Source organism: Macrobrachium nipponense, chromosome 41, assembly GCF_015104395.2.
Source record: "Macrobrachium nipponense isolate FS-2020 chromosome 41, ASM1510439v2, whole genome shotgun sequence".
Taxonomy (NCBI): domain Eukaryota; kingdom Metazoa; phylum Arthropoda; class Malacostraca; order Decapoda; family Palaemonidae; genus Macrobrachium; species Macrobrachium nipponense.
Window position 1 is genome coordinate 45,041,149 of NC_061102.1, and position 15,526 is coordinate 45,056,674.

The 15,526-nt window shown below is 36.3% G+C and overlaps 1 pseudogene; it reads right to left on the reverse strand.

The window, feature by feature from the left end:
* The window catches only part of LOC135212838 (dynein axonemal heavy chain 5-like), a 92,525-nt pseudogene that overhangs the window by 65,981 nt on the left and 11,018 nt on the right, over positions 1-15,526 (reverse strand).

Sequence of the window (15,526 nt, forward strand, 5' to 3'; positions counted from 1 at the left end):
CTGGCTCCCTATACTACAACCGAATTTTTGACAGTAAAATTTATCACTAAAGTTAAGAACGTTATAAGTTAAGCAGAGCTCTACAAGTTTGCCTTTTTATTTTATTCAAATCTATGGGGAATTGGGTCAGCCTGGGACTCTGACCATATAGACAATATCTTCCTTAAGGCAACAATGAAGTAGATTAAGACAATTAACAGAATCAACATCAGCTTAGCGGTGACCCAAGGGATCACCTATGTGTATATCTCCAGACTCCCACTATATATTTTCGCCAATGTAACTCCTTCTGTCATTCACTACTTGATAAGGGTGGAAGTTAGTCCCCTCGAAATATAGTCCTTAGCTTTAATCCAGAGTGTTTGAATGGGTCTTTTATGCTTGAGACATATCAGGTTTTAACAAAAAGAATTATTCACACATACACACACATATGCACTTATTTCTCTTCTTTCTGTGTTTCTTGTTATCTTCTGTAATTTCTTGTAATGTAATGGACACCATATTCTTTGAAATTTGGAATTCCAAGGCAATGGCCCCTGTAGGCTGCTCTACAAGGGTAATATTATTCGAAATGCTATATATATATATATATATATATATATATATATATATATATATATATATATATATATATATATATATATATATATATCATCATAATCATTATCATCAGCAGCCGTCGCTAGTCCACTGCAAGACTAAGGCTTCAGACATGTTCTTCCACTCCCTTCTGATTATGTTCTTTCTATACCGTTCTATAGCCGCTAATTTTTTTAGCTCGTCAATCCTTCCTTTTCTCTTTCTTCCGCTGCTTCATTTGTAATCTCTAAGGACCCATTCTGCTATTCTTTTCGTCCATCTATTATCTGATATTCTCATTATATGTCCTGCCCATATATCCTCAACTTTAGTTTGCTCTCGTATTCATGTCGTTCTTTTTCTGTCTCTTAGTGTTATTCCCATCATTATTCTTTCCATAGCTCTTTGAGCTGCAACTAGCTCATGTTCTAAGGCTTTAGTAAGGCTCAAAGTTTCTGATGCACAAGTTAATGCTGGTAGGACCATCTGATTAAATGCTTTTCTTTTTAGAGAGAGTGGCATTTTAATTTACATAATCTCATTTTGTTTACCAAAAGCTCTCCACCCCATGGCTATCCTTCTTTTAATTTCGGTCTCATGTCCTGGGGAAACACCTACTGTCTGTCCTAAATACGTATATTCATTAACAATCTCTAGAAGTTTTTCCATAACCCTTATTTATTGTCTTTACATTTCGTTGAACATTATCTTAGCTTTACCCACATTTCTGCTTTCTCTATTGCAGTCTTCTATCATCCATTGTAATTCCTACCCAGATTCACTGGGTAGAACTATGTCATCTGCAAATCGTAAGTTGTTAAGGCATTCCCCATTAATGTTAATTCCTTCAGACTCCCAATCTAAATTCTTAAAAACTTCTTCTAGGCACGCTGTGAATAATTTAGGATAGATGGGGTCTCCCTGTCTAATTCCTTTTTCAATCGGTGATTTCTCACTGGCTTTAAGTATTTTTAGGATAGCTGTACTACCTGTAAAGATATCTTCAAGTGTTCTATCATAAGATTCATCTGTTCCCTGTTTTTGAAGGGCTTTCTTTACTGCTGAAGTTTTGACAGAATCAAAACCTTTCTCATAGTCTATAAATGTCATTCATAGTGGTTTGTCATACTGTGTCTGTGTGGAAATCAGTACCTAAAAAAACTGCAGCTAAAATTAATTTCTAAAAATAAAATTGAATTTTCTTTTCTGTGCACACATCTCTGAAAGAAAGTAAACATGGAAGCCAACATAACCAAAAATGTGTGTGTTTTTTTTTGAAGACCTTATTTTAAACATTAAAAAAAAGCCGACTTCGAGCTAATTGCTTGGTAGTCTTAAAAGGACTTACCTAGTATAATACATGCATTTTTTGTTACCTTTTGAAAACATTCAATGTTTTTTTTTATAAAATGAAACTATTCCGGGTAAGACTCATTATCGAGTTATTCTTTCATAGGTTGGATGACTAACAACAAAGAAGTCTGATCTTGCTGACACTTTTCTGTACTTTCATAATGGCTACGAGTACCTTTTTGATATATACTGATATCTTCCTGATACCTGCATTTATCCTCTCGATACATACCTTCATCTTCCTGATACCTACTGGTATCTTCTCGATATCTGTCTGCACCTTCCTGATACTTACATGAATCTTTTTGATCGCTACCTTTATCTTTCTGATGGCCTATATGTTTGTTATCCTGATACCTACCTTCATCTTTCCGATACCTAAGTGTATCTTCTTGACACCTACTGGTATCCTCTAGATATCTGCCTGTATCTTCCTAAGACCGACGTTATCTCTTGATACCTACTTATTTTCTTGATACATACCTATGTCCTGAAACCTACCTCATCTCACCTCTTTTCTGATACCTACTTTTGTCGACTTTATCCTCCTGAGACTCGTGCGTATCGTCTTGCTATCTGCCTGTGGCTTCGTATTCCTGCCTCTCTCTTCTTGATACGTAAGTGTATCTTCTTTATATCTACGTGTATCTTCACCTGTATCTTACTGATGCCTACCAATCTCCTCTTAATAACTACGGACGTGTACCTTCCTCATGCCTGTTGTTTTCTTCTTAATATCTATCTTTTTCTCCTGATAACTATGCGTATTTTCTTTACATCAACCTTCATCCCCCTGACACCGATGTGTCTCTCCTTATATCAACCATAATCATCCTGATTGCCTATGTGTAACTTCTTGATACCAACCTTTATCTCCCTGATACCAACGTGTCTCGTCTTGATACGTGCTGTATCTTCAAGATACTTGAAGATACTCCTCGATACTTAACTGTCTGTTCTGATACCTACATTAATCTTTAAGATTCGTACGTGTTACTTCTGGATAATACCTGATCTTTTTTATACATACCTGTATCTCCCTCATACGTACCGGTCATATCTTGAAACCTATCTTTATCTTCTTGATGCCCACCTGTAACTTCTGAATACTTACCTATATTTTCTTGATACCTACCTGTATCTTCATGATTCCCACCTATATCTTCTTGATACCTACGCGAATCTTCTGAATATTTTACCTGTGTCTTCTTGATACCTACCTGTATGTTCTTCAAACTCACCTGTATCGACGTCAGACGATATAGCAAATTGTCCTCCAGGTCCTTCATGCGTCGCTTGTTTTCCATTACCTCTTCGATGAGTTCAACTCGCTCCTGTTCTAAGTCACACTTCTCCATTCCAATAACACGGCCTTATATGAAAAGAGAAAGTGGGCCGATTTGTTGGATCCCAGTTTTGATCTTCAGTGTCATTATAATCAGTACATTGTATAGAAAATGATCTCATGATTGTGATATATTTGATATATACCCAGCAACTGATCCTCTAGACCATGGGACTGTTACTGTGAAGTCAATAAATAGCTGTCTTGCCGCACTTCTGGAGTATAGGCAGGATTGGCGAGCTTCGTGGTGATGTAGAGCATAAATCCAGGCATGATATCACATTCTTTATCGCCGACAAGTACCTTGAAAGCCGAAAGTTCATTTTGATCTTCCATACAATTCCAACCATTTGAAATTTAATGTTAGCCCTCTAAAGATTATTGTCTCGGCCACGGTTTCCTTTAGCTATTAGAGTCTACTTCTTTATATGAAAGCCAGAAAGTCGTATGAAAGCAGATCACTTGTGGGATATCTAAAACGAGCATTTCCAAATTCCTAGGTCGTAAAATAGACCTGAATGTGAAAACACACAGAAATCCATTATTGAATTTAATAGTATAAACTTGCAAATGATGCTGAATTTAAAAAAAAAAGAAACTTCTTCCACTGCTATAGTTATATAGGTAATTTATGTTGCAGCAGGATCATATCTATTCTTTTGCCATAAAAATCACGGCTGTATTTAAAAAACATTACCTTCAAGATGGATCCTGATTTGATGAAATTTTCTCCAGTAAGTTATCTAAGATTGGATCTAGTTCCTCTTCAACATCTTCGATGAGCATCGGGCGTCCGAGGGAAAGCGAATCTTCCAGATGGGTACGGAAATATTTGTGATTGAGGGAGCTTATCTATATGAATGACAGGGAATAAAGATTATTGTTTCACATGGCTTCTACTATCACTACTACTTTTACTAATACTTGCTATATTGTAACTACGTCTACTTTGTTATGATTTGTGCTAATATATCATTAAATGTACAAAACATTATAAGGGAAAGCTTCACGTGTTAGGAGGTAGCTCTTGTGTTCTTTACCACACGATCTTTTATTTACTATTAAGTATTACCATACACGAGGAAATAGGGTAATAGGATCACTCCTCAATAAAAAAAAGAATCTCTAGGTACCTAATAAGCAAATAAATTTAAGAAATTTAATTTTTGTGTAAACTTATCACCTAAGTATAGAAAAAACTTAGTCGCAAATATTTTCATTATCTAAATATTCAGAGTATATAGTGAATTTATTTTCTTCAAAGGGGAAGCTTTTGATATTTAGCAAACAAATGTTCTTGCAGTAGTATAGACTACTTCTTGAATACACACACACACACACACACACACACACACACATATATATATATATATATATATATATATACATATATATATATATATATATATATATATATAATATATATATATATGTGTGTGTGTGTGTGTGTGTGTGTGTGTGTGTGTATGTCTATGTATATATATATATATATATATATATATATATATATATATATATATATATATAGAATCTACTGGTCACTTCAACCGATACCATCTTAACTTCTGAATTCTTTGCTCTTTTTTGGATACGCTTGTCACTACAAAACCTGATCTTCAGGCTTTGTAGTGACAAGCATATATATATATATATATACTATATATATATAATATATAATATATATATATGGTTGAAAATCACAGTAGATGCATGTGACTTCATTAAATAAGCGAATACCACAGGAAAATGATAGGTACAAATCCAAGTGCTTTCGTCTTTACTTAGACATTTTGTCAGGGAACGAATGAAATCCAGTTGGAAAGAAAGTTATCAGGTAAACAAAAGGATCGAGAATACCAGATGGTTAATGGTCAAAATAGTAAAAAATCAAAGAGATAATCCAGGATTATCGGATATCACACGGTCACAAACTTAAACATAGCTTTAACCCTAAAAGAAACTACAATGTATCCGAATAGTCTAAAGGATGTAAAAACTGAATATATTAATTTTGTGGCTTATATTTATCTACAACCATTTTCATTATGAAAGCATCAAGTTTAAAAAACCCAAGACTTAATGTAACTTTTTGTTTACCTAATAAATTTCTTTCCAACTGTATTTCATTCGTTTATAGTCAATGTTTGTGGTATTCGCTTATATATATATATATATATATATATATATATATATATATATATATATATATATATATATATATATATATATACATGCATCATTGTTTGCAGATACTATCTTTTCATCAGGAATCTGAATGTCTATATTTTTTTTTCTCTTCTGGCAACCCTCTTAGGTAGAGGAAATATCTTTGGGATTCTTTCCATTTTTTTTTTCTTGTCGACGGGCCGTTCCCACACCTTTCCCAGGCTGCTTTATCAGGACTGGATTATATAAATCAACATAAAATTTTTTTATTAGTGCTAGCGGACATTTGAATTTCAAGCATAACCTTATTGGTGTGCTGAATTTCCATTGGTCAGCGGGGGTCGCACTCGCGCTGGCCGTTTCGGCGTTAGTATGGTCATTCTCTGCGCGCCGCAGGATGTGCCCCATAATCTCGATTTGCTCTGTTCTGTTGTTGGTAGTCGTGTCAGTGGTGTTTTGTCGCTTGTGTCTCCCTTTGGAATCTCACGGATGCCCTGTGGTTTTCCTTGAGGAAGGGAGGATGAAGTTAGTATTCCTCTGTATATTTAATGCAGGCCGTTGTTGATCTATACCAACAGCTTCTGTTAACTGCAATCGTTGAACTGGGCTTCTTTATGCACGATTTCTGTATTTTCTAATAATTCTTCAATGCGGCTTATGGGGGTGACTGTCTATGTAGTGTTCAACACGGGCTTCATCCATCCTTCTTCAAGGGAACCACAGGGTATCCGTGAGAATCCTAAAAGGAAGACACGAGCAATAAAACACCCTTGGACACGACTACCAACAACAGAGCAAATCAAGACTATCGGCCAGCGACGGGAATCGCGATCTTTCCCACACCATTGGATGCAAGCCTTAGCATGGAAGTATGCTACGTAGTGCAAGGAATGCTTATGTTGCCACCCAGATGGCCAGTGAGGGAATGCAACCCGCTAACGAATAGAAATTCAGCACCCCATTGATGCCATTTTTGAAATTCAAATGTCTGCGCACAGCAATAAAAACTGTGCATGTCAAATCTATAACTCCACCTCTGATGAAGACGCTTGAGAGAATTGGGGAAAAACGTCGACTAGAGAAAAAAATAAACACAACCCCGAATGATTTTTTCTTTATTCTTGAGAAGTTCTTCCCACGAGAGGAAAAAAAATTATAGACTGATTCAGAGTCTTCATATGAAGATAGTATCTGTAAATGACTTCCGTAGAAATTACATAAGAGAAAAAATAAGCCCAAATAGAGACTATTTATATATACATATTGACCTGAAGTTCATTTTGTGATTCCCTGTTCTGATCCATATTTTGCCTTGGCCCTGAGGATCAATAAGAAGTGGATAACAAGATGCTTTTGACAATTAAGCCATTCTGGATACTCAGTTCGTCATTTGGAAGACCCTGAAGGTTCCACTCGGTGACCTGAAAAAAGATGTGTGATTATGTAATGTATATATATATATATATATATATATATATATATATATATATATATATATATATATATATGAGTCTGATCATATCACGTGATTCATATATACGCATTAAGCTACAAATGTCCTTTAATATCTAATTCGCCCTATCTCAGAATTAATATATTTTCATATATGTTAACTAAAGGGGAATTTTTAGCTGATAATAATTTCCTCGGCTCCCGGGCGCGAACCTACGAACCCAGGAACCAGAACATACAGTGAAGCGCCTTTAACCACTCAAACTACCATGAGAGGACGTAAGTTAACGCCGCCTCTCCCATACAAGTTGGGATCTGAGTGCTTTTGTCGCACGTAGCCAATTTATGAGTCTGATCACATCACCGCGATTCATATATAAGCATTAATCTACAAATGCGGAGCGAATTAGGTTTGTTTGTTTTGTATGGTGTTTTTACGTTGCATGGAACCAGTGGTTATTCAGCAACGGGACGAATTAGGTGTGTGTACACGAGTATTTATGACACGAACAGGGCTACGTGCCACACGGTGTAGAGGTCATTTAGGGCAAAGACCAAATAGTTGAAAGCTTCGAACGCAGCGCTAGGTCGACGCAAACCTAGCAATCTCGTTAAATGATCGACAATGTTAGTTTGTCCAAATGGCCGTGTAAAACAGATCGCGTGTACCCGAAGCGAAATCAGCAAAGAAGCTTCTTGAACCCTTTCCGGTTACAAGTCCGGATTCAGGGTAGTGTCTCTCGGAAGTCGTAAATATATTTGTAAGAATAAGAGAGGCTAGTGAAGCAAAGTTTGTGACTTTTATCAAAATGTGAATGACTGAGGCGAGAAAAGCCGAGTGCGAGAGACGCAATTGTTACTGGCTTACGATTACCGTTGAAGAGGTAGGCTGATTGACATTTGATTGCCCTAGCGTACATTGTATTATCTCATTCATGTTTGTGGGGTTTCACTATTATTTAAATTTTTTGCGAATAACTCTTGTTCTAATGTTATGAATCTCCCCACATTTTTCTATGCTGCAAAACAAAGTGTTCTTTTGTCTGTTGACAGATATATCGTGGGTAAAACCCACAATCATAGGAAATGGTAAAAAGACCGTCTAGAACATCTGTCATAACAGACTGTTAGACTTGTTGGCTTTGAGAGGGTATTATAAGTATCACTTTGGGCTCCCTTTTCCTTTATTTATTTTAAGTTAGGGTTGATAACCACTTTCTTTGCTTGTTTAGTTTAGAGTTGATTTAAACGCCTGCATAGAATGGAGGTGTATGAGAGAGAGAGAGAGAGAGAGAGAGAGAGAGAGAGAGAGAGAGAGAGAGAAACTGGGAAGGACTTTTTCCACAGCTGAACTACGACATGCGAACTGGTATTCCAGGTAAGACCCCTCTCCTAGTGACGATAAAACACACATACGCGCATGCGCACACACACACACACACATATATATATTATATATAATATATATATAAGTATTATAATATATAATATTGCGTATATATATATATGATAATCTATACTAGAGATATAGTATTATATATATATATATAGATAATAGATTATAAGTTATAGTTATATAATATATATATATGTATATATATATATAATATATAATAATCTATATATATAATATAGATATCGAATTATATGTATCTTATATATTAATATAATATAACTTATATATATATATATATATATCTATATCAATATCTATATCTATATATATATATATATATTATATATATATATATATATATATATATATATATATATCTATATATGTTCAAGACTTTAAGCCAGAACCAAGGAAAGTAAGGTCTATCACCAGTTTCATGCATCTTTGTCTATATGCAGTTGCCCTTTGAACTGTACGCATCCATCCCTTCAAAAAAAAGCTATCTCTTCTCCCACTGGCTGTCGGAATTAACCCCCACAGAGATGAGAATTTAAAATGATCAGAAGCCAGCGGCTCAGCCTCAGAATGCTCAGAATCCCTTACCTGTGCCTTGCAGACCAGACTTCTCCTGTTTTCTGCGCCCTTTTTTGTCTCCTCTGGGAAAGTCCCAAGTGTTTTTAGACGTCCATAGTGCACAGAAACATCAAGGAGAAGACTACGCCCAAGCCCAGGATCCAGGTACTGTGAGAGTAATTCCAGTTCACCCAGGGAATTTTTTTTTCTTTGTCTGCATTTCATTTCCACATTTCCAAGGTGACGGCCCTCCTTTGTTTAGTTTCTCATTCCCCTCTATCTGGGTTCAATTCTGTGATTACTCCCCTTGTGATACTAGTGAACGTCCCGCTAGTAAATTCAAGCAACAAAATAGTTCTCTTTGTGTAAATTCTCAGTCATTTCATTTCCCCATGAGTGGCCTGTAAACATTTGATTGAAAGAAAGTAGTGTGTAACGTTCGCCATTGTGTGCCCCCGCCCCCCCTTATACCAGTGCCCTATCTATTTGCAGACAAACACAGTGATTGATTGTGGTAGAAGTTGGAAACCCTAGGAGCAAGGCTTGCATTTTCAATCCGTTTGCGAAAGTTTCTGAATGCCATGTCTGGGGGGTGCTCCTAGCACGTCCGGTGGATCGACCATCGACCCCCTTATTAGTCTCCTGGACCTCTGTAAATAATGTAATACAGTGCATTTAAAACTAAAGTCAGCTGTTATGTAAATTCCTCCCTCAGTAATATTGGCCTTATGCCCTAGTAGTTTTTTTTCTTTTTGTTCTGATCTCTCGTCCTCCATTCAAGGCCAAAGTTTACAGTGTTATCTACATTTTCTAGGAGTGAACAAGCAGTTCAGAATAATATATATATATGTATATATATATATATAATATATATATATATATATATATATATATATATATATATATATATATATATATATATATATATATATATATATAATATATTTCGAATCGTACTGTTAACGAACCACTTGTAAATCATGATTTCTCTGGGCTGAAAGTTATTCCGAAATATAGTTTACTGGATAGTATATGATATTTATTTTTTTATTTTTTTCATAAATCACTCCTTCTACATCTCCTATTTCCCCCCTGCTGCTTTTATCCTATTTTCAACCTCAGCTTCAAACCCTCACTTGTGTGTATAACTTAAAAATATCTGAAGACTGAAAAAACTAAATTACAGGTTTTACTGATTAAAACTAAATATTTTCAATTTTGAATACATCTGTCGTGAATGGAAAATAACTTTCATCCTTGTAAAAGTGAAATTTCAAACTGAATTTGAGTGATAGTTATCATATGATAATATTCCCAACATGCCATTGCTATAAATCCATATTTTTTTCTCAGCATACTGTACATATACCGCTTTCATGGCAATTTTTTTTATATATAGGGTAAAAGCCACATATAGAATGTCAAATATTTATTACATAGAAGACAAACTCAGGGTAGTTTTAATCTATCAAATACTAATACAGTATTTTTTTAAATATGCATAAAATGGGTAATACGATTGCTAAGGTTCAGTTCAGTTCAGACTAGCTTCTCAATGAAAGGGTGACCAATTACGAACGCTAATAGAATGTGACGTTTGGAAACACAAAAGGGAAAGACGGTCGGCGCTTGTTCTATTGAGATTCAATTGGAAAATGTCTGCTACTCACTGTGATTAGCTGGTGCCTCTGCCATTATGCAAAGTACCCACGTCTTGCTCTATTTTTATTTTTAGTTTTCCTTTTTTATTTTTTGTATATTGTCCTTATTATATCATGTATATTTGCTTGCTTATTGATTTTGACAAACACAAACATATGCCCACAAAGACACATACATACCAAGGTCTCATTTTCTTTAGTCTTTTAGTTCAAACTCCATAGTGTAATTTCCATATGGCGAAGACTTCTTAGTCCTTTCTTTTGAATGGGATTTCAGAAGTTGTCTCTTGAGGCCTGTAGTAGTTGAAAGAGCCGACGCTTTCCTGTCATTTCCATCACTTCTCTCAGGGCGAGAGGTGTGGTACTATAAAAATTCTAATTTCCATTTGTGTCTCAAAATCCAGTATAGTCCAATCTAGCAGCTTCACCTAGGCCCATTGTCGAGATGAGACCAAATTATTTTGTTTCTCTACTTATGGGTGGTGTTGCACATATTCTATTCTTAGTGAAAGCTACTAAAATAAATTAAATTATATTATTTTTAACAAACGGATAATGGAAATTTCGTGCACAATTGCACAAATGAAATTATTTAAATTTGTTATGTACGTTTACTTACCGTAGCATTGTCTACCAGCCACGTTGTCACATCCAGGTCCACCGTGAAGGGAATATGGCGGATTTTAAGGAAATCCGTCCATGATTCTGTCATGTTGGTTCGGTATTCCTGATTAAAAGGTCCTGCGTAGGACCAAGAAAGGCTGGTTGCTGATAACACATCGCCAACAAGTCTGTGAGAAAAAGATGAGGTAGTAATGAACACAAATCTTGCGCCATAGAGAATGCGATTAATGGTTTAACTAACATCGTAATGAGCATTTGTGAGATAAAAGGCACTGAATTAATATATCAATTCAGGCGGTTAGACGATTGTTCCAAACTTCGTTTTATAGCACTTCATTGTAAGGAAAATACCTGGATTAATCATTCTTGGATATACATAGGTCCAGTGAAACATTTCGTTATTTGTCTTTTTATTTTACTTCCTCTCTGTTCATTTGTATTTCTCATATTTTATCATAACATCATACATCATATAAATGCTCAGCAATAGAATACTGTGCTTTCATTCACAAGTCAGGACAGAAAATGCCTGCGATGTCTACTAGTATTGTATGGCGGGAAAGAAGAAGATTGCACCTAATTTGGGTGCGGGAAACATAATGGTATTATTTTCAAGAAGATTCTATGGTTACTTTTTAAGATATGGTGTCCTGCTTTTTTCAAAGTATGATACTATTATGTAGGTAAAAGTTCCATTGTATAGAGTATTCGGTTACAGTTCAGGAATAATTTGGCAAGGCGTTCGATTCACTTCTCAAACAGTCGACCAGATGTGAGAAAGAGGTAACAATATGAAAGGCTTTGCCAGGAGGGTATAAATCTCATTCAAATAGATGAGGAAAGACCTAAGTAGGTCTGCAGTGGGCATTTCTTTGTAAATTAACATGTGACATAGTTTTGTTGGTTGATTACTAAGAATTTCCTGTTATTTTTGTCAGTCGACTAAAATTAACCTGTAATTTACTTTAAAACTATATCCAACAAGGTAGGGGACCTGGTGGGAATACGGGATTTTGGGTAGGACAGACACCACGGATAGGGTGATTCACACATGCGTTGTTATTCTACAAAGTAGGAGACCCAATGGGAATTCGGGGTTTTGGGTGGGGGAGACCACCTTGAGAAGGTTGTAGTATGTTATTGTGGTATTTCTTACTCTATTTAACACTAGAAACAGAAAAAAAACAAGCGCATGTAAAGGATGAATAAACCGAGGGTTCCCATTCCAAAGGAAAATCACAGATGTTACTACTACTACTACTACTTTTCCGAATGCTATCGTGCATGTGCACTGTTATAGAGGAGCTTTTGGTGCAAAAAACACTTTTAGGACAATTCAATACCTATCAGTCAGTGACGTCAAAGGGGGGTTGGTTGGGTGGCTTCATACAAGAATTTATACATGATTTGTACAACAAAACTTCTCTCTCTTTCCATTATTTCTGGCCATCTATTTACGCTGTAACATTTTAGAACACAGTTAATCATAACAATTTGTTCTTTTTTACATTATCTTATTCATTTCTTATAACATTCACCCTCATATATTTAATGTTGTGTATTCATATTTCCGTTTTTTAAAATCATCTATATTTCTTGATGACCTTTTTTTCTTTTTTGTTTCCACTGCAGTCAGTATTTCATGCATTTATTTGGCCATTTGACACAGCCTACTATTAGGTAGGTAGTTAGGTTTATTATAATAACCTTTATATTTGGCTTCCTTTATAAGGGAGTCCAGGGAATGAAGGCCCCCAGCCAGGTAAATAACTTGCTTGGTTAGGTTAGTTAGGTTAGTATAACAATCTTTTATTTATGTTTCCCGATCCAGGTAAAAACACTAGGTTAGGTTAGGTGGGTTAGCTTAGTATGATAACCTTTATATCAGGTTTCCTCTAAATCTATGGGGCGGGGGGGTGGGGGGTCTAGGTGCCAGGTTGCATGGGCGTACTAGGTTAAGGTAGGTTAATTGGGATGGGTTAATATAAAAACCTTGATTTTATGTTTCCTCTTTGCCCCATGGGCAGGTTACACGTATACTAGGTTTAGGTTTAGTATGATAACCTTTATCTTTTGTTTCCTTAAAGGGGGTCCACACCCAGGCCAGGTAACGTGGCCTCCGGTTATTATAGTAACTGTATTATAGTCTTTCTTTAAAGGTTGGGTCCAGGGTGATGCCCCTACCCCCCCGCCAAATAACATGGCCTGCAAGGTTGTGCCATTATAATAACTTTTTATGCACTAGTGAATCTAGGGGGGCTTGTCGGGTCAGTGCACCCACATGAAAAATAATGACAATCTAATAATGTCGAATATTTAGATATTAATCACATAAATGAGAAATATAAGGTATAAGAATCAAGTACCGTAGAGTGCAGTAGCGCAGCATGATGACTGCCCAATGTTGACACCAAAAACGCCTCGTGTTTTATCCTACACGGTTGGTGGCTGGCTTTTAAATACATTATCATCCAGTGCAATCATGGTATCTGTGTTCTGGTGGTCATGTTGGTCCAGAAATAAAATGTTCGTGATGTGAAGCTAATCTATTTTCTGAAATTCTGGTCTTTCTTACACCTCATGCATGTAATTGATTACTGATCTTGAAATTAGTTTGTATTGCAATCATACATATCCTTAGAATATTTTTCTAAATAGTTTCTTTTACAATTACAAGTATCTGATATTTGTATGAGTTTTAGACAACAATTGAAATTTCAAATCCCAGGTGTTAGAGACCACTCCCGGTATTCTGCAGTGAATATTATATTTTCCCTTTTTTGTCACTCAGTAACATAAAAATAGCAGATGAGCAATCACAAAAGCATCTCTTTCACTCTCTCGCACACATTTATCTCTTCATTTGTCCCGCCACTCACCCATCTTTGCAGAAACTGCTGGCGTCAGATACCAAAAGCTGAGAATTAAGCCAGAAGCAGCCGGAGGGCAAACGAAGGTAATAAATGAGGTCAGCGAGAGAAACTCGCTCCCAGACGCTCCCCAGACCCAGCCGATTCAGAACTTCTGTCCCTTGCCCTCTGTGTTTCACGTGGCTGCAATCTAGACCCAACCTGACGGCACTGGAGTGAATTTCCCTTCCTTCATCGGCGCCGAATAGAAGCGGTGACCAGCAACCAAAGATGGTAAAGTCAGGGTGCAGTTGGCAGTCACTTTTGTCTCTCTTACTGAATTCTTCCCATTCCTGTGCCTTTGCGAACGTTCATAGCTATCCCCTGTCATTCTCCCTACAGCCATGCTTCCCTGTTCTATAGCTAATCTAATATAAGCGCTGTGTTCCCTTGAATGTGATTTAGTAGCGCTCATTACTTGAATGGCCTCCCGGGATTAGGTGTTGCTAAAAGCACTAACGAAGGGAGATGACGTAAGTTGATGTCTGTGTTTCACACCCTCCCATTCAGTGCAATAACTTTCTGTGTGAAGTAATTCAGCCACTTCTTGCCCTGTGATAGAATTCTGAGAACGTAAGATTTACATTAAGCAAGTCAAAAATGTTGGCAGCATAATCTCATTTAGGGAGAAATACCTTCTATTAGGTATATACTATCACCTTCATCCCTGCTGTGAGAGGTGACTCTTCTTTACCCTAATGCCCTGGCCATACAACCATATCCGCGCTCCAAGCCTCAGCACGTGTCGGCAATCCGATCATGTGACCCCAGTGCTAAAAGCTACTGTTCTTTCAGTAATAAGTTGGACCTTGAGAGTCCAAACACCTTTATGCATCTGTGGTTACATTGAGTAATTAACTTGTAAATATATGCCCTTTAAATTTGATCCTTAGAGTTTCCCTTACATTATCCTTGAAATCTAATCTTGGCCCTAAGCCGTAACTTTTTTGATCATAAAGTAGACCTTATAAGGCCTTCCTCTGATGAAGTAAAGATATATTTAATCGTTGTCTATACAAGAAGAGTCTAATTTATCTATATATATATATATATATATATATATATATATATATATATTATATATATATATATATATATAATATATATATATTATATATTTTATATTCCAGGTCCTCAAGCTATTTTGAATTCTTTCTATCAAGCAACTTACCGGCCTAGCTGTTGACGAAAAGCTTTACTCTGCTGTGTCCATCGAACCTTCTCCCCAGCTAGCCCATTGATGAGAGTAGACGCTGCTTGCATCTTACGCCTGCAGACATTCGCAGCATCAATGAGCTTCTGTTTGTCAGCCAATGCGGCTTGGTAGTGTCCTCTGACTATATCCAACTGTCTTTGTTTGTCATCCAGCTCAGCTTGAGCTCTATCTAGCTCTCCCATGGCAATCCTTAGGCGGCTTCTTGAAGCGCTAAATTAGACTAGAGACAGGCAATGTCAGTGGCTATTT